This window comes from Capsicum annuum, chromosome 7 (assembly GCF_002878395.1).
Source record: "Capsicum annuum cultivar UCD-10X-F1 chromosome 7, UCD10Xv1.1, whole genome shotgun sequence".
NCBI classification, from domain to species: domain Eukaryota; kingdom Viridiplantae; phylum Streptophyta; class Magnoliopsida; order Solanales; family Solanaceae; genus Capsicum; species Capsicum annuum.
The window spans coordinates 184,274,662-184,298,928 of NC_061117.1; the positions used below are offsets into that span (position 1 = coordinate 184,274,662).

Below are 24,267 nucleotides of genomic sequence, written 5' to 3' on the forward strand. Positions count from 1 at the left end.
CTGCTCCCTGAAAGGGGTATTAACTTGGACAAGGTGGAAGATAAGCTCCCAGAATACCAAGCCAGACTCACTAAGACCCAATGGATATGCTTTTTCTTGGAATCTTTTATGATAATAAGCAATACATACGTGAATTCTATGCTAACCTCAACATAGTATCTCTCACAAACCCAGTGATAACAATTTGGGGTAAGCAAGTGAACTTCGGAGTAGAGCAGGTTAATGCAGTTTATGGGCTCCCAAATGCTGACATGGGAAAGTTCCATGCCAAGGCATGTGAACCATGGACCTAGATGGCTAATATTTTGGGTCTAGGAAAAGCAGTTCCCTAGGCCAACACCAAAAGAGATATTCCGATGAATTACTTCAAGGCAGATGCAAGACTGTGGATGAACATCATTTATAGCAGAGTCACCCCATGCACTTATATGACCATTGTTATAGATACACGAGCTCGGATAGTGGCTTGTTTCCTCTTAAGAATTGCTATAAATATCAGAGAAATTATGATCTCAAAGTGGCGGTACTTCAAGAAGTATGGAGGTATTAATCTTTCATTTCATTCCCTTATCACTGAGTTATGCAAGATGGCAAACGTTGAGGAATATGGTGCAGATACCTTGCATCCAGGTTCCCCCATTTGTCCACTTATGTTTCGAGGTGAGGGTGCCTCAGGACAGAGCAAGAAAAGAAAGACGGACTCTGGCAAATCAGCCCAATAGGACACAGATTCATATAGACCCTCATCAGCCAACCCCCTCGATGATCTTTCAAATCAAATAAGGTAGGTTAGGGAGCTAGTGTCCGGATTACTTAGGGACCAGAAGAGCCCTCCACTGCCTGTTATTCATATGTGGAACAGTCAGATTATGAGAAGTACCTGGCAAAGCAGATAAAACAGGGAGCCACTATTACCAAATTGGAGAGAACTTACTCAGCCTTAGCCGGAGTGCACAAGGACCTCAGAGATGCACATCAGTAGATGGTAAAGAGGGAGAAGAAGAGATACAAGTTCTTTAGGAAGCTGTGGAAAGGGGTGAAGGGCATCTTCAAGGTGCTCAAACCTAACCATCCAGTACCTTCACCAAGATTACATAGTGAGGATGAGGCTCCTGCAGAGTGGTTAACTGATGATGCTAGTGGTGATGATGCCGATTCAGCAAGAGAAGAAAGCTCTTGATACACAAATAGGGAAACCCTTTCACTCTTACTTGCCTGCACCTACAGTGTGGACACTGCATTGTCTTAGTTGGGGGTGTACCCTAGATATATGTTGTTTAGGTGTTGTTTGCCGGATAATTATGTTGGTGATTATTTTGAGATGATGATTTGAATATTTTTTTATTTTGTTTCAAGATGCTACATTTTTGGGTACCCTAATGGTACCCACATTTTATGGATTATCATGCTTTACTTTTATTTTTAGTATTCTTTTAATTTAATTTTATATTGATTTTGGTGATACATGACTAGATTTGCCCTATGATGGATTGATTGACGACATTCTTAAGGGTGAAGCATCATGTTTGGGTTTTGAGGCATAGATCCAGGGGAATTCTGAGTACCTATCGCATCAATGTAAAGAATGCAAGGGAAGTCTGAGTACCGGTGGCATTGTAAAGTGGTGGCTTGGGATCACATTTTACACCATTGGTGAAGTCTGAGTAGCCATATGGTTGGTTTGTCCATTTTTACGCCAAAATGTGAGACTAAGACTTTGGTTGTTTCCATGATTAGAAAATTGTACATGGTCCGGATGCATAGCTAACAACCCCCTCCATTCAAAAAATTTTAAAAAATCAAGGGCATAGACGTGAGCAATGTTGTAACTAAACTTTTTCTCTTTTTGTGGCTTCATAAATTTTGACTTGTCAATAGAAATAGATACTCCAAATTTGTCTCTAGCAGAAGGGACATTTGAGCTCCCTTGGTGAATTTTGCATGCCATGTATGGAGATCTATTTGCATGCATCTCTTGTATGCTTGTGTTATCTAGAACTTGCCCCGTTAGTCTTTCAAAGCTAATATTGATTGTATTTGGTTGGAGAAATGATCTTAGGCCACCTTTTGTGATTTTGGAAGCTCACTCTAGCCTAAAAATCCTACCCAAGCATGAATATAATACCTATTTATCCACTTTGAGCCTTTGGACCTTTATTTAGCAAACACGTTACAAGCCGTAAACCATTCTTTTTATTCCTCTTTTGAAACATACCCTCCTTGAACTTGAAAATATAATTCTAGGCTAAAAGCCTAAGTTTGGGATGGTAAAGATTAATGGAAGTAATTTTGGTGCCATGGAGATATAGTTATATGCCTAATGTGCCTAGACTTTGAAAAGAACCGAATAGAAGAAGAAAGAGTCAAACAAGGGAAAGAATTGCGCAAAAGTGCAAGAAAAAAAGATAAAAGAAGTTGGGTAAACAAAGAAAATAAAATGAAGGCATGATAAAAGAGAGAAAACATAGAAGAGTGACCCATAGTCAAAAAGAAGGATTGAAAAGTGTGATGTAGATGTTCAAGGAAAGGTGTAGCCATGTTATTCCCAAATGATATCCTACCCTCACCCGAATCTACGTTACAAGCTTAGAAAGTCCTTTGAGATCTCCAACCATTTACTTTCTTTGTGATGGCGATTAAAAATAGGGGCAAACTTATGGTATGACACTTATTGCATGGAGATTTCTTTTGAGAGTGAGAGAGTTGTCCACTTAAAATTCCTTGTTGCATATTTTGTAGCTTGGTGTGAGAAATTCTTTTTTTTGTGAGGTTGTCATGTGAAATAAGTTGAGGTGGGTGATTTTGTCACCTTCCGTCAATGAGGCAAATGGAGTATAGCTTAGTTGTGGTCAAAAAGGAATCACTTCTAGAGTATTGTTTTTGTCATTGCTTGGTCGCTCTTCGAAGTCCTATGTAGCCTTGAATATAGCAATTTTATAATGAGGGGTGTAGTGAAATTTCCTTAGCCCATCTGCAATGAGCTACTAGTGGTAGTGACTAAGGTTAAAGACATTGTGATCTTTAAGGCATGAAGTTTAGTCATAAATGATTGTGTCTCATGGTAAGAGGTAGTGTTGCTTGAGGACAAGAAATGGCTTTAAGTTGGGGGTATTGATGAGTGGTGATTTTACCACTCACTCATACTCAACATTCATACACATTACCTTATTTTGAATGAATAAACAAGATATAGTTGTGATTAAATGCACTAATATCCACTCTTTATAGGCATAGAGTTAAAGGAATGGAAAGGAGTGAAATGGAGCTCAAAATGATCAAAAAGGGGGCAAGAAAGTGCAGCTGAAGACCTGGAACAGAAGGGCCTCAGTTACCACGATCGTGGTATGCTGACCGTGATTGCGGTAGTTAGGTCGGGTCAATACATCATGGTCGCATTTACCTATCATAATCGTGGAAGCTGTGGGCACGATCACACTAACGCGATCGCGGCTTAGTGGAAGTGTTCATCCTTGGGGAAAATCTGGAAATATACATGGTTGATCCCAATTTTGGCCAAAAATACCCAAACCCTTTATTTGAAATCATATTCCATCTTTCCCAATTTTTAGGTTTAGTTTTGGTAGTTGATAAGCCTCTATTTTTGGAGAAGAAAATATTGTATAATTTTTGGGTGAAGAATATATTGGTGACTTTCTAAGTGGAAGATTAGCTCACTTTCATTGTTGATTTGTGGGAGTGCCAAGTTTGAACTAGCATTCGCATAAGCTTAAATAAATCACTTCAATGGAGATTATGGGTATATCTATGCTTATTTATCTTATATGTAGCTAGATCTCTCTCTTGAGGTTAGGTGTGAATAGGGGTTAAAGTGTGTGGGTTGTTTTTTATTAGCTTCTAATTAGTAGTTCATGTTTATGGGTTCTATTATTGTTATGCTACCTTGATTGGGATTTGATTGGTGAAAGCCCCAAATACCCATATGGGTATGATAAGTGAAAGCTCCATGCTCTAGAAAACCTGAAGCCTTCTTCGAAAGAAGGGTTTTGGGTGAAGTTTAAGAATGGAGGGATGTGGAGACCAAAGCAATGATAGACAATTGTGTGTGTAGTTTGCTAAATTCTCACTATCTTAGACATAAGGGTAAATGTGAGGTTGACTACACAAGTGATATCATCCTAGAAATAGGGTTGCCTAGATTGAGGTTGTGGTTACCAATTGTTGAACAAACCTATTAGGTATTCGAAAGAATCAATAGGTGAAAGTTTGGTGGTTTGTTGAAAGACTAGAATCAAAATTCATAATCAAACCTACCCATATTTGGCTTGCTAAATTGATGTTGATTGCTAACACCCACATATCACTTCCTTAGTAATGTATAATCCTAAGATTCATGGATAATTGTTAAAACTCTAATTATTCGTAGCCCCAAATTTATACTAGAAAAAGACAAAAAGAAACATTAGTGTTGATACCAATTTCCCCCATTTTTACCTTTTTGTAACATTGGTTTGGATTTAGCTCGTATCTATTTTTTTTAAAGTATCTTGATTGTCACTCACATTTTTCCTCATGGATTCGATCCCAAGTCTAGAGTTGGGTAAATATATTGATGATGACCGCCTTGCACTTAAATTGACGTGTAAGTTGAGAGTTATCAGTGGCCATGGTTTGATTTTAAAATGAAACTTGGGAGTCGGTTGGTTTAGTCGAATTGGAATGGCATAATTGGACTTAGCTTGCAAGAATAATTGGCATGACAATAACAACGTAAATGCCTTAATAAATGACTCCTGAGATGATGGATGGGAATATGTGTAAATGTTTTAATTTGGGCTTAAAGGGGGTTGTGTAGCTCCTCGTAAAAGTGGAGGTCCCAAGGGACCAGTACTGAAAACCACGTTTGTTAGTGTAGGGCTCTTTATGACCGTGTGAATGGTTCAAATATTACATATATTTTTGGGATGGTTGGAGCCTTGGTGTCCCTAGCCCTCTCTCAATTTTCCTTAGTTCGTGCGGCTAACACGAGTTGGGGCCCTTTCAGCTGGGGAAGCTAAACTCATATAGCCCATGGGTGCCCTTCGAATGGATTAAGCTACATAGTCCAAGTTAATGATTTTAAAATCTCATGTTCATGACCCTTGTACCTCATTCCGGCATCTTATATATATGTATCTATGATGTGTTCATGTGGTTTGACTGATTTTGGACATGAAATTATTTTATCACTTTTTCTGAGTTACATCCCAGTGCTCATCCACTGATCGTCCGTAAATGCTACATCTTTTCATGATATAAGGTCCTAGGGTTCTTTGTTTACTTGAATGTAGTCTTAGGTGGAGCGGATAGTAATTGAGTTGTCGTGAAGTGATGAGCCTCCATCATCCAGAAAACTTTACCATTTCATTAGGTTTCTTTTTAGAATTTGGGAACTGAAGATTTCCATTGTCACGGTCGGGGGCATGTCCCGACCTAGTCTGATATTATAGTTTAGAGGCTTTTGTGGACAAAGTGTGGGTTGATTTCTTGTTTTGAATTCTTAGAACCTTCCTATTGGTTTAAATATCATTCTTATTACTTGGTTTTGCTTCCACTATTATTTTACTATGCTCAAGTGGTTTGGCCAGGGGTGGGTCTCCGGCCTACAGTGAGCTTGAGATACCTGTCACGATTAGGCCCTAATTCGGGTCGTGAAAGTTAAGATGAAAATGATAGGGAGACCCTCTTGTGCTTAGAGAAGACGAAGAGAAGTTTCACTTTATTTTGTAATACGTAGTTTTTTATTACGTTTAATTGATAAAATGTAAGTTAATATCACAATTAGCAAATGATTTAAATTTTTAATAAAACGTAATTTTTAATTAGGCATTTTTCTTTTTTTTGAGTAAAATGGAACTTCTAAATATATTTTATGAAAAATACTAAAAACATAACTTTTTGTTACATTTTATAAAAATATTTATAAAACGTCACTTTTTATTACGATTTATAACAAAAAATGAAACTTTTTATCACGATTTACAATTCATTATTTTTAGTTCTATTTTGTTTAGATTTTTTCAAACTATTTGGAGCCATTATGGATCTATCAAAAAAGTAATATAAAACGTAATAAAATATTTAGTTTAGCCTATTTTGGTTACAAATAAAATAAGTGACTTATTTGCGTCACTTTGTTCATATCTGGCTCGTTTTGGTTTCGAGTTCAGCGCAAACCAATCTTTTGAAACAAACTTGAATTGTAAGAGGCTTTCAACTGGAATCTTACAGGAAGTGTTGTAATGAGTTCTTCCCACGGCTGTCGATTGTGGGGATACCTTGTGAAACCAAAAAAAAAAAAAAAAAGAGTTCTTCTAGTAACAAAGGATTGTCAACACTGTATCTAACCACAAGAGTTGGTGTGGTGGTTCAGCACCTCACCCCTTAAGCAAGAGGTTGGAGGTTCAATCCGCACCTTTGGTGAATGAAAAAAACTCTGTGGTCAGTTCTCTATCGCTTAGTGCGCTGACAATAGGAACGAAGGATTAGTCTCATGACTGCCGACTATGGAGATACCTCGGGAAACCAAAAAAAAAAAAAAAGTTCTTCCGGTAACATAGGATTGTCAACATTGTATCTTTGCTCCAACTCCAAGTGCATGGAATTTGAGTATGATGAGGCACTTCATCTTCCCCCGGTTCCATTAGGATTGCCAAGATTTTCTAGAATTTAAAAATAAAAAAATATAAAATTAGATATATACTCTCTTTGTTTATTTTTAGTTGTCACTTAATACTTCAATTTATAAAATAATAATTGATCTGATTATCTTATTCATTACCTCTATTAACTAATATTTAGTACTTACATTGAAAAATGACTATATTTTACAATGAAGAAAGTAAAAGGCTCCCTAAGAGGCTAGAAGGAAGAAGTGTGCACATAACCCATTTTGGGACACACTGAAGTTATAGCTAAAATTTATTAAACTTAATTCTAAAGTTTAGCAACTTCGAAAATAACTTTCATGAAAAATTGTGCATTTGAAGTTACAAATTTTGCCTGAAGTTGACATATTATTCATGTAAGCCTACTTTCGAAATATGCATCTGAATTTGTGCTTGCTCATGCCGGAACTTAGATATATTAGTCTTGTCAAGGCTGAACATCAAAGTTCAAACATGTATATCTAAAGTTTGAACTACCATTTTCTGATGATTTAGACATACATTTGCAATCGAGAGAGTAATTTTTCTGAAATTTGAACTGTCAATCTTCGTTCCAACCAATAATTTCAAGCTTTTTCAACATCACTTGCCAGATTTAAACTCATTTTTTATATTCAAAATTAATCAAGGCTCACTTCTTTAATCCTGCAACAATAATGTTTAGTCAGTGTTTTCAAACTAGTTTTTCCACACATCCACTCATATTCTAAAGAAGAAAGAGGTAAGGAGGAGCAGTTTTTTACTATAGTTTGATTGGCTATCAATTAAATATTTTGAGATATATGACTATAAATTTAAATGAAAGCGTCCAAATAGTCCCATTTCTTTATTTTTTCCTGGACAAACAACATAAATTCCAACAATTTGAAGCATAGCTACAAAAAATTCTGATATTTTTCATAATTATTGAAAATTTTAATTTTGAGTTTATCGAGGTATATAATTAGCTCTTGATACATCCAATATAGATACATTTTTTTTTGTAAAGATACATAATTAGCTCCCAATACCATTTTTTTTTTTCAAATTTGGGTCTAATACATCAAACGAAGATACATTTTTTCCCTATGTTAAGATACATAATTAGCTTTTGATATACTTTTTTTTATTTTAGGTCTGTCGAGATACATAATTAGGTGTCGATATATCGAGAATAAAAATTTATGTAAATATGAAAGTTGAGGTGTATGCTTATGTTATTTTTTTATTTTTCTTTGGGAAATTGACATGTATAGTTAATCGCGCCTGAGTCTAAAACTGTTGAGAAGATTTTAACCAAAGTTAAAACTGAAGCCCAAAAAATTGGCAGTGGAAAACCAAATCCCACCAAATGGAATAAATAGGAGAATTTGAATTTTTAACTTCTAACTTCATGTTTCTTTCTTTCCAAAATTAAATCCAACATCACACATAAAATTAGACCTATCAATCTATCCCAAAGAAATCGAATAGGACGAATCAACCATGAATTAACAAAAGTTGGTCTCACATATGAATTTGAAAGAAGAATAAAAATTTGAATAAATTTCATCCAAGCAAAATCACACACATTCACCAAATATTCAACGTGGCAACATGTATATGTAATGTTGGAATTTTAGTCCGTTATTTTATTCTGCTAGCTAACCTAGTCTTTAAGAGTTGTGATTTTTTAGTTGAGTTAATCGTATGTTGTTCTGATTTATAGGAATTAGTGGATTCATGCATTATGTTTTTTTTAGGAATCATGTGTTCTATTTTTTAGGATTAAGTTATTTTATGCTTAACATGGACTAATATTTGTCTTATTTTAGTGAAAGTACTCGGTTAAGTATTTGCCTGTACATAGGCTTGAAGTTCAAAAATAAATTTATCATTTTTCAGCTATCGTTTTCTGTTTTGCATATCTATTATTTTATTTCTTAAGTTTCTAACAGTGGCATCCAAGCTAGGTTATCATAAGAGGAAAAACATGTGAGCAACCACATATGTTTTTTCATTATCCAATGGCTACTGAAAATAATTATGTGCAAGCAACAATTCCCCACATTGATGGTCATTATGATCATTGGATCATGCTGATGGAGAATTTCTTACGATCAAAGGAGTACTGGTCAATTATTGAGGATGACATCAAAACTCCAACGGAAGGCAAAACTTTGACGAATGCTCAAAAGCTTGAGTTGGAATCAAGAAAGTTCAAAGATCTGAAAGGGAAGAATTATCACTTTCAGTCTAGAGATTGTCTCATGCTAGAAACTATTCTTTGCAAAGAAACTTCTAAGGATATTTAGGATTCCATAAAGAAAAAGTATAAAGGCACTACCAGACTGAAGCGTGCATAGCTTCAAGCCTTAAGAAGATATTTTGAGACTTTACAAATGAACAAAAGAGAATTTGTATTGAGTTACTGCGCTAGAACAACGGAGATCAACAATAAAATGCATTTCCACAGTGAGAAGATAGATGACGCAACCATTGTAGAGAAGATCTTGCACTCCCTCACATTAAAAAATAATTATATTGTTTTCTCAATTGAAGAGTCGAAAGATATAGATGAACTATCTATTGATGAATTGCGAAATTTTTTACTAGTTCATAAACAAAAGTTCTGAAGTGCAAGAGCAAGTGTTGAAGGCTTCTACTGATGCTTATTCCAGCAACAATAGAGGAAAAGGTGAAGGTAGAGGCCAAGGAAAAGCAAGTGGAAGAAGAAATCGTGAAGGCAGAGATTTTAGCATGAATTTCAAAGCCAATATTGATCAATCTCAAGGTAGAAGTCAAGATCATGACATATCCAAGATAGAGTGTTATAGATGTCTCAAATTTGGTCATTATGCATCTGATTCTTACACTAGACTACCTAATAACAAGGAAAAAGAATAAAGTGTCAATATTTTTGAAAAAAAGGAAGTAGAAAATTTTTTAATGACTGTCCACGATGGAACAAAATACGAGCATGATATTTGGTATGTAGATTTTGGATGTAGTAACCATATGTGTGGAAGAAAATTTTATTTTTCATTAGAAAACATCCATTCTATTGTGTCATTTGGTGATTGTTAAACTGTGGAAGTGATGGAAAAAGGCGATATCAGTATTAAAACCAAGAATGATTTTGTGGAAACAATCTCTGATGTGTTGTACGGTCCTGACTTGAAAATTAATTTACTTAGCGTTGTTTAGTTCTAAGAAAAGGGTTATATCATCACCCTAAGAAGGGTGAGTGTGAAATTTATGATCCTCTGAGAGGAGCTATTGTGGTAGTTCAAATGAGGTCCAACAGATTATTTCCACTAAAAATTGATAGTATTCAATCTTGTTTGATGGTTGAAGCAAAAGATTCCTTATGGTTGTGGCATTTTCGCTATGATTACTTGAGTTTTGGAGGGTTGAAGACACTCCAATAGAAAAACATGGTCATTGGTCTTCCTCAAATTGTTGGTCCTTCCAAAATTTGTGAAGAATTTGTTGTAAGAAAGCAATCACGCTCTCAATTTCCAAAAAGAAAGTCATGAAGAGTCAAGGATATTTTAGAGTTGGTTCATTCAGATCTTTATGATCTAATAAACCCAGCGTCTAATGGAGGTAAATGATATTTAATCACATTTACTGATGATTTTTCAAGAAAAACTTGGGTCTATTATTTGCAAGAAAAATCTGAAGCTTTTTCAACATTTAAAAGATTTAAAATTTGTGTGGAAAATGAATTAAGAAAAGTTATTAAAACTCTCAAAACTGATCATAGTGGTGAATATTATTCAAAAAAATTTAAGTCTTTTGTGTAAATGTCACGACCTGAGACTATCCCCTAGTCGTAACACGGTGCTTAGAGTCACAGGTGACCCTAAGATAACTCATGGTCTAGTACCTGCTATGAGAAATAAAGATAATAATAACATAATATACAGAAGCTACACAGTAAATCTGGATAATGAATGATACCGAAGAAAACGCACATGTGTCTGAACATCTGATAAAAACCTAAAAACAAATCTAACTATCTAAAAGCCTCTAAAATATGAAAAGTTGATGGAATAAACCCTCAACTAACTTCAAATGACTGACATAAATATAATATTGAGAGTAACTGCAATAACTTATCCTCGAAGGATGAGGACTCACCACAAATGTAGTTGAGTGGAACCTGAGCTGACTAAGGGCGATCGGGGATCTGAGCATCCGAACCTATGTTACAAGGCAACATAGCATAAAAGATAGTATACGGTCAGTACTTTGAATGTACTGGTACGTGTGATAGGGAACACTGAAATACATGTGAGTACTAAGCATAGATACATGAACATGTAAAAAAAGAATGCATGACCAAGTAAAGCATGTGTTGAAATAATCTGTAAACTGAATAACTGATAAACTAGACACTTGGTCAAGCAAAGGTTAGTTGACATAGTTTGAATACTGGAGTGAGAATGTAGGAGAAAATTAAAATTGACATGCTCCAATTAAACTAATCGGGGTCCAACCTGTAACCCCAGTTGGAAGGGTGTCAATACCATGCCACGGGTACTGACACTAACAGTATGGATCCATAAAGCTAATGTACGTAAGAACGAGAGTGTCATACCTCTACTGATAGGGGACCCCTCAAAAATTCTATGGTGGTATTGTAGGTCTAGAACTTAGGGACTGCTACTAACGACTCATGCTTAACTAACGGGGGAGCCATCATCCCTGCGTTCACTCAGTGCTAAGTGTTACTCCAAACTAATTGACACTGATATTATTATTCATTTAACATGATTTGGTACTGATAAGTGCTCATCATGGTATTATTCTGAAATTTAATGATACAAGCCAAATCTGAATGATTTGTAACTTGATAACATTGATAAACATGATTTCCTAAGTATCAGGTGTTCATAATCCACCAACACTATCTAATGCAGAATTGAACAATCCATGGAAAAGGAAAATCATAATTTAAAACCCAATATTTCAACAATTAGGCATGGAGTAGACATTTGCATTATCAAATATATGGAAACACCATTGTCATGAGATGGTGTATTTTTATGGTTTAGAATAAAAAAAATGAAGAAAAATTTATAAAACTCATGGTCTACATGAAATTTCACCAATTTGGGGGAAAAGGATTTATACTTGAAAAATAGGAAAGTTTTGGGACTCAATGGGCGGAAGGGACCCAATGATGAATATCCCACATACCTGAGAGAGTAACACTTAGAGAATTTCTTAGATTTGACCTTAAACTTGAGAAAACCCTAATTTTCTCTTGGAGAAGAAAGAAATCGTTCTTTTGATCCTCTTTGGGTTATTTGAAGATTAAGTCTTGGATTTAGGGATTTGGGTCTTATATCCTGCCCCTTTAGAAAACCAAAACGACATGGGTTTGGCTTTTAAGGAAGTGCATAATGATATAACGATCCTTGGTAAACATGCAGGAAAAACACGCTCCTCATCGCTACGACTTGCCTAACGACTGTTTACGACTTATGGTCTAATTCATAACCTGGGGTCCTAGGATTTAGATACATTCTGGTCTGACTACGACTGCCTCCTAACGACTTATTACGACTGACTATGAGTTATTGGGTGAAGTCGTAGTCTGATTCTTGATTCTTGGATACTCTACCGGTTAGGCTATGGGTCCACACAACGACTCATAAGGTCTGCTTATAAGTCGTGTGCTGGACCCATAACCACTGGAAAGGAATCTTGGTTACACACTATTGTGAATACGAGTCTCTCTCTATGATCGTAGCTACTGATTACGAGTCATATTGAGGTGTCGTAGTCACGGGGCTACAGATAAGAAATTCACTAAAGTGGCTACTACTCACTTATAATGACTCATCACGAGTGGTAATAACTCATTACCTTAAATTATAGTCATAGCAGTCTGTCAGGCTCTTAAGAGAAAATTTCCATAACATCTTTCCATGACCTCGGACTAATACGAGGCTTAATGCATTGGAAAGATAACCTCATGGGCTATTTCTTGGGAGGTTTAGGAAACAAAAACTCAAGATGTTACAATATCTCTCCCTTAGAATCATTCATACTCTAATAAAACTGACTAGATGGGAAAATTAAAAGACTGGGATCATGCACTGAACATTTAGGAGCTCAATCATGACTAAATATTTGAAATCTGAAACATAATGCATGGTAGGACTGAATTCATAGGGCATGTTATGACAAAATAATAGGTTAATAGATGAGATAGAAAACAAGAGGATTACGTTAAAAAAAATTATTAACTCAAGCTGAATTTGAATTTGCAGAAAAAAGATAGGGGTACTTGGGTCGCATATCTGCTTCTGCTCCCTCAACAGACTGATTTCTACAAAAAAAATTTAACCAAGGGAACTTTCTTATTCCTCAACCTACGAACCTGACGGTTAAGGATTTCAACTGGAACTTCTTCATAGGAGAGGCTATCTTCCAGACCCACAATCTCTAAGGGAACGACTGAAGTTGGGTCACCAATTCATTTCTTTAGCAAAGAGACATGGAAGATTGGATGCACTGATGCAAAATTTGCGGGTAACTCTAGCTCATAATCTACCTTTCTAAAATGGCTTAAAATCCTATACGAGCCAACATAGCAGGGACTGAGCTTTCCCTTCTTTCAAATCCTATCCACCTCTTTCGTGGGAGAAATTTTTAGATACACAAAATCACTAACCTCAAACTCAAGCTCTCTTCTCTGTACATCTGCATAAGATTTCTGACGTTTTTGGGTTGTCTTAAGCCTTTCACGAATCAACTGAACTTTCTTGATTTCCTCCTACACTGAATCTGTCCCTATCAAAGTAACCTCAACAACTTAAAACTAACCAATAATGGATCTACACCTCCTAGTATAAAGAGCCTCAAACGAAGCCATCTGAATACTGAAGTGATAGTTGTTGTTGTAATCAAACTCAATCAAAGGCAACTAGTCATCCCAACTACCCTTGAAATTGATAACACATGTTCTCAATATATCCTCTAAAGTTTGAATGGTCTGCTCTTCCTGACCATCTGTCTGAGGATGAAAAGTTGTACTGAGATAAACTTGGGTACTAAGACCTTTCTGGAAAGTCTTCCGAAAATAAGAGGTAAACTGAGTACCTCTATCTGAAATGATAGTCAAAGAAACTCCATGCAACTTTACTAACTCCCTGAGATAGAGCCTAGCATAATCTCTGGCTGAGTAAGAAGTATGGACTGGAAAGAATTGGGCTGACTTGGTCATCCTATCCATGATGACCCAAATGGAATTATGCTGATGAGGCGTACGAGGTAACCTTGTAATCGAATCCATAGTCACTACTTCCCACTTCCAAGTGGGTTTGCTGAACTCCAGAAGTATACCACAAGGTCTCTAGTGCTCAACCTTAACTTGCTGACAATTCAGACACTTAGCCACAAATTCCATAATATCCTTCTTCATACCATTCCACCAATAGACTTTTCAGAAGTTTTGGTATATCTTAGTAGTTCCTGGATGAATGAAATATCGCGAACCATGTGCCTCCAATAACATTCACTACCTCAAATCATCTATATTCAGGATACATAACCTATCCTGATAGTGAAGTTCACCATATCCCCTTGGGAAAAAATCACAACTTTTTTATCTCGAACTGCCTCTTTTAACTTAACCAGAATAGGATATCTGTTTTGCTTTTCCTTTACCTCAGAGACCAAAGAAGACTTTGAACTATTTTGAACCCGTACACTACCTTAGGTCAAATCAACTAACCAAACATCCAATCTAGAAAGCTTATGAACCTCATGGACTAACTATTTCTTATAATCCACAACATGGGCTATACTTTTCATAGGCAGTCTACTAAGGGCATCGGCCACCACATTGGCCTTACCTGGGAGATACGACACACTCATATCATAGTCTTTAAATAATTTGAGCCACTTTCTTTGAAAAATATTTAGGTCTTTCTGCGTGAATAAATACTATAAACTTTTATGGTTTGTAAACACATCCACATGAACCCCATAAAAAAAATATCTCCAAATCTGTGAGGCAAAAACTATTGCTGCCAACTTAAGATCATCAGTCGAGTAATTTTTCTCATAGGGTTTAAGTTGTCTTGAGGCATAAGCTACGACCATACTTTTTTTCATTAACACACAACCAAGACCAACTCTACAGGCATCACAATACACTACGAACCTATTTGAACCCTCTGGTAGAGTCAATACTGGTGCAAAAGTGAGTCAAGTATTTAACTCCTAAAAACTCTTCTCACAGGAATATGACCACTGAAAATTGACTTTTTTCTGAGTTAGTCGAGAAATGGGAGAAGCAATAGAAGAAAATCATTCAACAAATCATATGTAGTAATTGACTAAACCCAAAAAACTCCTGATATCTGATGGAGAGATGGGCCTAGGCTTGTTTCTCATTGTTTCGGTATTTTGAGAATTAACTAAATGCCATCCTTGGAAATGATATAATCAAGAAAGGTTACGGATTTCAACCAGAATTCATACTTGCTGAACTTAGCGAATAACTGGTGATCCTTAAGGGTCTGCAATACAATTCTCAAATGGTCTGCATAATCACCTTCACTATGAGAATAGACGAGGATGTCATCTATGAAGACTATGAATAACATATCCAACTGCTTGAACACCATGTCCATCAAATCCATAAAGCCTACCGGAGCATTCGTTAGTCAAAAAGACATAACTATAAATTCAAAGTGACCATACTGAGTTCAGAAGTTTGTCTTCGGGATGTCACATTCTCTGACTCAGAGATGATGATAGCTAGATTTGAGGTCTATCTTCGATAAATAATTTACACCCTAAAGTTGGTCGAACAAGTAATTAATCTTAGGGAAAGGATACTTATACTTGATTGTGACTCTATTCAATTGAAGGTAGTTGATGCACATTCTAACGGAATCGTCATTCTTGTGCACGAAGAGGACTGAAGTACCCCATGGGGAAACACTCATTCTAATGAAACCATTATCTAAGAGATCTTCCAACTGTTCTTTAAATTCCTTAAGCTTGACTAGATCCATTATGTAAGGTGGAATTAAAATAGGTTGGGTATCTGAGAAGAGATCTATTTCAAAGTTGATTTCCTATTTAGGAGAAACTCTGAGATGATCATCGGGTAACACCTCTGGAAACTCACTTACTACTAGAACTGACTCAAGACTTAGAATTTCAGAACTTGAGTCCTTGACTCAGATAATATGGTAAATACAACTCTTGGAAATCATCTTTCTTGCCTAAAGGTAAGAGACAAATCGACCTATAGGTACTAAGGTACTACCTCTCCATTCTATGACTGGCTCATTAGGAAACTGGAAATGAATGCTTTTGTTTCTATAATCAACTGCGGTATAACAAGAGTGAAGACAATCCATGCCAAGAATGACATTAAAATTAGCCATCTCTAGTTCTATAAGGTCTACGGAGGAAAATTTTTGATACACTGTGACCGGGAAAATCTTGTATACCCGTCTTTCTATGATAAAACTACCCACTAAAGTAGACACTAAGAAGAATTCTCCTAATATATCGAGTCTAACACCAAAATCTATAGCTATGAATTGAGTCACAAAAGAAAGTGAAGCTCTAGGGTCCAATAATGCATAAATATGAAGATAAAAGACCTACAACATACCAATAACCATATCAGGAGAACTCTTCTGATCTTATCTAGTCTGGAGGGCATAGAGTTAGTTCAGATGCTGCCCACTGGTGGCACTGGAGGTGGCACCCTGCTGAGTTAGGTGACCTGCTGGTGCGGCTGAAGGATTAGTCTGGACCTACTGACAATCATTTCAACCCTTACAAAAACATAATGGGCAATATCTTATCATGTATTCTGACTTACCACATTTGAAGCATGCATTACTGCCTGCTCTACACTTACCTTAATAATTCTTACCATACCTTTTGTAGATTGGGTTTGTGCAACCACTATTCACACTACCTTGAGACTTAAAGCCTGGCGCTCTATCTCGATTATCCTGCCTAAACTTAGGCACTAAAGCACTGGCAGGAGAAAGTGTTGGGGCTGAAGATTTCTGGTGAAACTGAGAATGATTACCATTATTGGACCTTTACTGTGAAAAGTTAAAGCTACCAATTTTGGCCCTCTTATTTTCTCGTTCATTCTCTTTGAGCTTCTCCTTCTTAATCTACTGAGCATGGACCATCAACCTAGAAAGTTCCATCTTCTTAATCAACATCATTCTACACTCTTTCACTAAATTATCTAACATACCAGATACAAACTTTCTTATTCTAGCCCTAGAATCAGCCACTATAGTCAGAGCATATCTCGCCAACTGGTAAACTTAAGTGAATACTCTTTCACACTCATGTTACCCTACTTCAAATTAATAAACTCTGGTACCTTGGCCTTCCTCAACTTGAGTGGGAAGAATCTATCTAAGAAGATCGTAGCAAACTCATCCTACTCTATAGGCCCTGCCTCAACACTTCTGTCCTCCTTCTATTGCTTAAACTAAGTATGAGCTCCTTCTTGCAACTGGTAAGCAGCTAAGTCTTCACTCTCACGCTAAGTAACACCCATAATATCAGTCACCTTCTACACATAATCTAAAAACTCATGTGGATCCTCCTCAAACTTGGATCCAAGAAATACTGGGGGATTCATCCGAGTAAAGTCTCGGATCCTAGCTACAGTCGTATTCATTACTGAATAGTCTAGGGAAAGAGCTTGCTGATTATTCTGAGCAACCATAGAATGGGCCAAAGCTATGAAAGCAACCTTGAATTCAGCATGGGAAATATGTTCGTTCAGAAGTTCTTCAGGAATAGGTGATGTGGACTGGTTCCTATTTCTCCTTCTGTTATCCCTTCTGGAAGGCATTTTTATATAGCGATAGAGGATGAGTTAGGAAGGTAAGTTTAACGAAGGTTACACTCCATCATACGGCATGAATAATGAAATAAGGAAAACTTTCTAAAAATGTCTCGTAGCTTCCCGCTTATAAGTGTGGCTTTTTTCACACCCATACACGAAAATCTACTTAACACAGATTTCAGACACCCTAGGACATTTCAAAACCTGGATCTAATACCAAGTTTGTCCTGACCCGAGACTACTCCTAGTCATAACACAGTGCTTAGAGTCACAAGTGACCCTAAGCTAACACATGGTCTGGTACTTGCTATAAGCACTAAAGATAATAATAATAACATAATATATAGAATCTACACAGTAAATCTGGATGATGAATGATACCAAAGAAAACACACATGTGTCTGAACATCTGATAAAAAACTAAAAACAAATCGAACTATCTAAAAGCCTCTAAAACATGAGAAGTTGATGGGACAAACCCCCAACTAACTTCAAATAACTGGCATAAAGTAAATACTGAGAGTAACTGCAATAACTTAACCTCGAAGGATGAGGACTCACCACAAATGTTGTTGAGTAGCGCCTAAGCAAACTAAGGACGATCGGGGAACTGAGCATCCAAACCTATGTTATAAGACAACATAGCGCAAAGGAGAGTAAGCGGTCAGTACTTTGAATGTACTGGTACATGAGATAGGAACAACTAAAATACATATGAGTACTGGGCATGAGTGCATGAATATGTAAAAAAAGAATGCAAGACTAAGTAAAGCATGTGCTGACATAATATATAAATTGAATAACTGATAAACTGGGCACTTGGTCAATCAACCTGAGCTGACATGGTCTAAATATTAGATTGACACATTGGGAGCTAACTACAACCGATATGCTCCAATCTGAGCTAATCGGGGTCTAACCTATAACCCCAGTTGGAAGGGTGTCAGTACCTTGCCATGGGTACCAAAACTAACAATGTAGATCTACAAGGTTGATGTCCCAAAGGACTAGGGTGTCATGCCTATATTGACGAGGGATCCCTAAAATATTCTATAGTGGCACCATATGTATGGAACTTAGGGACTGCTACTAACGACTCATGCTTAACTGATGGGAGAGCCGTCATTCCTACAGTCACTCGGTGCTCAGTGTTACTCCCAACTGATTGACATTGATATTATTATTTGTCTAATATGATTTGGCACTAACAGTGATCATCATGGTATTATTTTCAAATTCAATGATACAAGCCTAATCTGAATGACTTGTAACCCGATAACAATGATAAAAATAATTTTCCTAGGTATTGGGTGTTCATAACCCACCACACTATCTAATGCAGAGTTGAACAATCCATGAAAGAGGAAAAATCATGATTTAAAATCCAATATTTTGATAATTAAACATGGAGTAGACATTTGCATTATCAAATATATGGAAACACCATTATCATGAGAGAGTTTATTTTCATCGTTTAGAATCAAAACAATTAAAGAAAATTTTATAAAATTCATGGTCTACATAAAATTTTACGAATATGTGAAAAAAGGGCTTGTACTTGAAAAATATGAAAGTATTGGGACTCAATAGGCTGAAGGGCCCATTCATAAATATCCCACATACCTGGGAGAGTAACCTTTGGAGAATTTCTTAGATTTGACCTTGCACTTGGGAAAACTATAATAGCTTTTAGGGTATAAGGAAACCATTCTTTTGCTCCTCTTTGGGTGATTTGAAGATTAAGTCTTGGATTTGGGGATTTGGGTCTGTTACACCACCCCTTAGAAAGACAAAACGTCATGGATTTGGCTTTTAAAGAAGTGGGTAATGACATAAAAGTCCTTGGAAAATATGTCGGAAAAGCATGCTCCCAGTCATTACGACTTGCCTAATGACTTATAACGACTAGTTATGACTCATGGGCTGAGTCGTAACTTAGGGTCCTGGGATTTTGGGTACATTCTAGTCTGACTGCAACTGCCTCCTAACGACTCATTATGACTGACTACAAGTCATTGGGTGAAGTCATAGTCTGAGGCTTGATTCTTGGTTTCTCCACTAGTCAGGCTACGAGTATACACAACGTCTCATAAGGTCTACCTATGAGTCATATGCTGGACTCGTAACCACTGGAAAAAAATCTTAGTAACATATTATTGTGACTATGAGTCTCTCCCTACAACTCAAAGCCACTGGTTACGAGTCGCAATGAGGTAGCGTAGTCATGAGGCTACAACTGAGGAATTCACTAGAGTGGCTACAAATCATATGTAATGACTCATCATGAGTGGTAAAGACTTGTTATATTAAGTCGTAGTCATAGCAATATGTTAGGTTCTTAAGGGAAAATTTCTATGACTTCTTGACACGACCTTGGACTAATAAGAGGCTTGATGCGTTGGAAAGCCAACCTCATGGGATATTTCATTGGAGGTTTAGGACACAAAAAGTCAGGGAAATATAGTAAAGCATGACACTCAGAGAGAGATTAGAATTGTGTATACACCGCAACAGAATGGTGTATTGGAAAGAAAAAATAGAACTATCCTTAACATAGTGAGAAGCATGTTAGTAAGAGGAAGTATTCTAAAAAATCTACTAGCCAAAGTTTGTAAATTAGAGTACTCATATTTTAAATAGAAGCCTAATTTTTTCTGTTAAAAATATGATAACGGGGAAGCATGGAGTGGAAGAAAAGCAACAGTAGATCATTCAGAATTTTTAGATACATCACGTATGCTTATATCCTAGAGAGACGAGACAGAAACTTGATGACAAGGCTGAAAAATATATTTTTCTGGGTGTAAGTGAGTCCTCCAAAGCATACAAACTGTTTAATCCATTGAAAAAAAAGGATTTATTAGTAGAGATGTTACGTTTAATGAGGAAAAGACTTAGGATTGAAATAGGCAGCAACCTACCCGGAGCCTCTATGACAGTGAAGCTGAACAGGAGCAATTTTCAGCACCTTGCATACTAGAAAATACATCAGTTTCAGCTCCTACAACACCACTAACAGTTTCTGTAGCAAATAAAGAAGCAAGTCAAATTATCGAGCACGTTAGAAGAAGGCCTACTTGGATGAAGGATTATAAGGTAACTGGAATTGAAGATCCAATAACTCATTTTTCTTTGTTTTTAGATTGTGATCCTACCTCTTCTGAGAATAATCTGAAGGAAGAAAATTAGAGAAAAACAATCGATGATGAAATTGATGTCATTAAGTGAAATGATACTTGAGAATTATTCGATCTTCTAAATGAACAGAAAACCATTAGAGCAAGGTGGGTGTTTAAAATAGTATTGAAGGAAAATGAAGAAGTGGACAAGTACAAGGTTCGTTTAGTGGCTAAGGATACAAGCAATGATAGAGGGTCGATTATATCAAAGTATACTCTCCCATGAAACATGATACAATTTGATTGGTTATAGCATTGGCAGCTCAGAAGTCTTGTCCTATTTTTTAGCTAGATGTCAAATCGGCATTTCTACATGGGTACTTAGAGGAACAGGTATTTGTTAAACAACCCCTGATTATGTTAAAATTGAAAATAAGCATAAGGTTTACAGATTGAAAAAGGCCCTTTATGGTTTAAAACAAGCTCTTTGGGCTTGGTATAATTGTATTGAGGGGTATTTTCTAAAAGTTATTTTTTAAAAATATCTTATGAGCATACGTTATTTGTTAAATTGGGAATCAAGGAATGATGTTCATTATTTGATTGCATGTTGATGATCTTATTTTGACTGAAAATTGTGATGTCATGTTTGAAGAATTTAGAAGTCGATGATGGATGAGTTTGAAATGTCCGACCTCGGATTGATGCATTACTTTATTGGACTATAGGTGGTGCAATCTGATAAAGAGATTTTTATTTCTCAGAAGAAATATGTAGGGGAAATTCTTGATGGATTTCATATGATGGTTTGTAATTCAGTTATACCCTGCTGAACTTGGTTTGAAGCTACACAAAGATCATACTGGGAAGAAGGTTGACAACACACTTCACAAGTAAATTGTGGGCAGCTTGATGTATCTCACTGCTACAAGGCCTGACATAATGTACTATGTGAGTTTAATCAGTAGGTATATGGAGAATCCAATAGAAATACATTTGTTCGTTGCCAAGCGAATTTTTCTTTACTTTTACAGAATGAGAGATTTTGGGTTATTTTATAAGAAGAGTGAAAAGTCCAATCTTCTTGAGTTTACTGATAGTGATTATGTTGGTGATCGAGATGAAAAAAAGAATACTTCAGGTTATGTTTTTATATATGTTTGGATTTAGTGCTATTTCATGGTCGGCTAAGAAGCAACCAATTGTCACTTTGTCTACTACGGAAGCCGAGTTTTATTGTTGCGACTGCTTGTGCTTGTCAAGCTATTTGGCTTATGAGATTTTTAGAGGATTTGAAACTCAAGCAATCAGAAGCTATCAAGATATTTTGTGACAACGATTTAGCAGTTCGACTATCCAAGAATCCAGTGCTACATGGAAGAAGCAAGCACATGAATGTGAAGTTTTATTTTTTACGAGATCTTAGCAATAATGGAACAATTGATCTGATCTACGGCAGGAGTGAAGATCAAGTTGCTAATATTTTCACCAAGGCCCTAAAAACAAAGTCATTCATAAAAATTAGAAGGCTGTTAGGCGTCCGCACAATCAAAGATATGAACTGACTGTTAACAAGCATCAATTACAGGGGGTATTATTGAAATTTTAGTCCATTATTTTCTTCTACTAGTTGGCCTAGTCTTTAGGAGTTGTGATTTTTTAAGTTGAGAGTTCTTCTGATTTCTAGGAATTAGTGGAGTCGTGTATTTTCTTTTAGGAGTCATGTGTTCTATTTTTAAGAAGTAGGTTGTTTTACACTTAACGTGAATTGATATGTGTGTTGTTTTAGTGGAAGTACTATGTCAAGTGTTTGCCTATATATTGGCTTGAAGTTTAGAAATAAATTTATCTGTTTCGAACTATTATTTCCTCTTTTATGTATCTTTTATCTTACTTCTTAAGTCTCTAGCATATAAGTGTATACACATGCATTTATATCATTATTTTACTTGTAAAAAGACCATACGGTTACATTCAAGTACATCCCTCAAGTATAGCAGTATATATACATGTATATCATTATTATATTTGTAGTAGACTATATTTCTCTAACCATGTACATCCACATGCATAACACTCATGATATCTAATGATCAAACTCTAGAGAATATTTAAAAGGAGATTATAATTTCTAATGAAATATGAATTTTTGGAGAGATTGAAAAAAATACAAATAAAACTTTAATAGATAGAGAACAAAAGTATCTAAAGCAACTTTTACGGAGACTGTATATTATCAATTTTTTTAGGTTATAATAATCATTATGAGCTACTATATTAGTTGATAAATGAGCTCTTTATACTATCATTTAATGGTAGGGAAAAAATGCAATCAAACAAAGTTCATGAATAGCCATTTCTAAAGCATGTAATTGTTCATGTTCAAAAGTCAATGAAAATGGTTTCCGTATTGTTAATACAAAAATAAAATTTGGATAAAGTACTTCATACTTTAAAAAAGCAGAGACAATCACTTTTACTAAGTTTTTATTCGAACTCCAAAATATATAAGTTTCACATGTTAGAAGATTGAACTCAAGCATTTTCTTTTATGAACTTCAGCGTGCTTTCACCAGCTCCAATATTTTGGAAAGTCTTCCTACTTTCACGAGGAAAGTATTTCCTCTAAAAAAATTATGTAGAAAGTATTTTTTGTTTTAATTTTTAAAGAAATTATTTACTAGAGAAATGATTTTTAAAACTTTTGGTCAACTAAGCAATAAAATATATATATATATATATATATATATATATATTCCTCCGTGTTGAACACACCCTTCGTGAAAGAAGGTGTTTTTTTCTCAATTCCGAATCAAAAAAGGGGTAAAATATGCCTCCTCATTCTCAAGCATAGTTTTCATACTTATTTCCTTTTTAGAGTTGACGGATACAAACTTTGATCAATATTTCAAGATGTATTTGTTAACCAAATTGAAAAAGGAAAATTTATAATTTCTAATACTTTTCATATAGTTTTTGAATATCTAAATTTCAATTCTAAAAAATAGAATTAATCTAATTTAATTTAGCTTTTAGATTTAGTCAAATTATCTCACCAAAAAAATGAAGAAAAAAAAAACAAATAAAAAGGAATTGACGAAGTATTGTTTTTTTCGAACTCTGGTGGTTGAAAATTAAATATATCTAACCAACAAAATAATAGTCCTTTAGATTGTGTTTTATTGTTTTATTATTTTACTTCTCAATGAGAATTTCCACCTTTTTGTTCTCCTAATAATTTGAATCCGGAATTTTAAAATTAGAGATAGAAAACTTTTCAGCAAGCACACATAAAGAATTGGATGATTGGATCCAAAAAGAATATTAGGCCGCAAATTAAAGGTGAAATCATGCTCTCTTTTGTTTCCTGCCAGAATCACTACTAGGTGGGCGTTCGATCGGTTTGGTCTGATTATTTAATATTGATTCGGTTTATCGATTTTTAAATTGACAAAAATAACATTCATAACCAAACCGAAATAAATTCGGTTTGGTTCGATTTTTACAAATTCAGTTCGGTTATTTCAGATTTTTATTTCGATTTGAAATATCAAAGTAGTTAGTCTCTCTTTTTCATAACTGAGCATTTAAATTGATGAGTTTTTTTTGAAAAAATATTTTTTTCAAACCTGTTTTTCATTCCCAAATATAAATAACT

The 24,267-nt window shown here is 35.5% G+C and overlaps 1 long non-coding RNA gene across 1 annotated transcript; it reads right to left on the reverse strand.

Annotated features, from left to right (window-relative positions):
• Positions 1–6,006: 6,006 nt before the first annotated feature.
• On the reverse strand, positions 6,007–23,321 carry LOC124900072. The gene is made up of 4 exons (XR_007057690.1): positions 20,412–23,321; positions 18,052–18,114; positions 10,770–10,832; positions 6,007–6,659 (listed from the first exon to the last, which is right to left on the reverse strand). It is a non-coding gene; the product is annotated as an uncharacterized LOC124900072 (long non-coding RNA).
• Between the last annotated feature and the right edge of the window lie 946 nt (positions 23,322–24,267).